The sequence below is a fragment of the Rhinopithecus bieti genome, unplaced genomic scaffold, assembly GCF_001698545.2.
Source record: "Rhinopithecus bieti isolate Rb0 unplaced genomic scaffold, ASM169854v2 scaffold_61117, whole genome shotgun sequence".
Lineage (NCBI taxonomy): Eukaryota > Metazoa > Chordata > Mammalia > Primates > Cercopithecidae > Rhinopithecus > Rhinopithecus bieti.
In genome coordinates this window covers 2,029,275-2,030,804 of record NW_016824934.1, presented here as the reverse complement: position 1 = coordinate 2,030,804, position 1,530 = coordinate 2,029,275, and the positions used below count along the sequence as shown (strand labels likewise).

General features: G+C 44.5%; 1 pseudogene; it reads left to right on the top strand.

Moving 5' to 3' along the window:
- The first annotated feature begins 633 nt into the window (after nt 1–633).
- LOC108522484 (uncharacterized) lies at nt 634–1,271 on the top strand (annotated as a pseudogene).
- The last annotated feature ends 259 nt before the right edge of the window (nt 1,272–1,530 follow it).

Below are 1,530 nucleotides of genomic sequence, written 5' to 3'. Positions count from 1 at the left end.
CCTTCTATCAAGTTTAACAACTTTCTGTGTAACTTCTGAGAGGGCTGATTGCTTATTCATGCGGAAGCAAGATGCCCAGTTCATTTTGCCCGTTTTTGCTACTCTTTGTTGGGTTTGGGAGGCTGTTATGGTAGCTGCAAATGGCTTCTCAAGTGACATTTGCTGACATTCAGTGAAGTACATTTATCAGTATTCGCCAGCTCACCTCTCCACACATGCAATCCATTTTGTTTTGTTCTTCATAGCAAACTCCTTTCCGACACCCGTGCCCTGAAAATGATAAATGGCAAGGTGGCATATTTCTCAAGCTGCACTCAAATGTCACTGTGAAAAATCTTTAATGGACGAAGTGTAGCTTTTCACGTTACAACTTGTCAGGTACTGAGAAATTCTAGAGTTTCTCTTTAATCCACAAGTCTTTGGAACCACACATCTGCAAGCAGAGACTAATTATAAGCTGCACCAGTCAGACCTGGGCAAGCAGAAACCAAGGAGAAAACATCTGATATCAGCTAATTCTTTATTATTATTATTATTATTATCATCATCATCATCATCATCATGATCCCATTTTTACTCCTTCCTTTCCTACTCAGGATATTTGAGGTATGAGCAATCTGAGACCAGGCCACCATGCAGGCCTATAATCTACTCATACACCCAGCTTTCTCCATAATGGCTTTATTCTTTTCCTCCAAGGTTGAAAATCACCATGACTTCTCCCCCGCGGGGGGTGGGGCGGGGGGACTGACTCTGAATCATAAATCCTGACTCCCAAATATTGGCCATAATTGGGTAGGTGAGAGGTATCTCGTATGTCTGGGTGGAAGAGTCTCCTTTCTCCCTGGTGATTCATTTTCAGAACACATGGCCATCTTTCCAATGGCTTTGAGTTTCACATCACCACCGGAAAGACCCGCCAGTTTCTTCCTGTGTGCCTGTTCACTGCCATGCTACTCACAGGATTGTGGCTTATGGGCACTCACTCACGCTTCAACATGACTTGTTCACTCCAGTTCTCCCTTTCCAAATGTTCTCAATCCCCTGGGCCATGCCCCAAGGGGGATTCAGCCTTTGCCCACCGGCTATGTTCTGAATGTTTGTGTCTTCCCCAAATTAATATGTTGAAACTTAATCACAAATGTGATGGTATAAGATGGTGGGGACTTTGGGACTTTATTAGGTCATGGAGGGGGAGCCTCATAAAAGAGGCTGCCTTGCCCCCTCCATCATGTGAAGCACCATCTGTGAACCAGGAAATGGGCCTTCACCAGACACTGATCCTGCTGGTTCCTTGATCTCGGACTTTTCAGTGTCCAGAACTGTGAGATACACATTGCTGTTGTTTATGAATTTTGTTATAGCAGTCCAAATGGACTAGGCCACCACCATAGTCAGGGAAGAGCTGGTTGATTTGTGCGTGTCTGTGCTGTGTCCCAATGAAAGCACAATAATCAATGAACATTGATTCTGCAATCGATGTTTGAAGGTCAAAGGAGTTGGGAAAGGGGGTCTCCTGAAGCCAAAGAA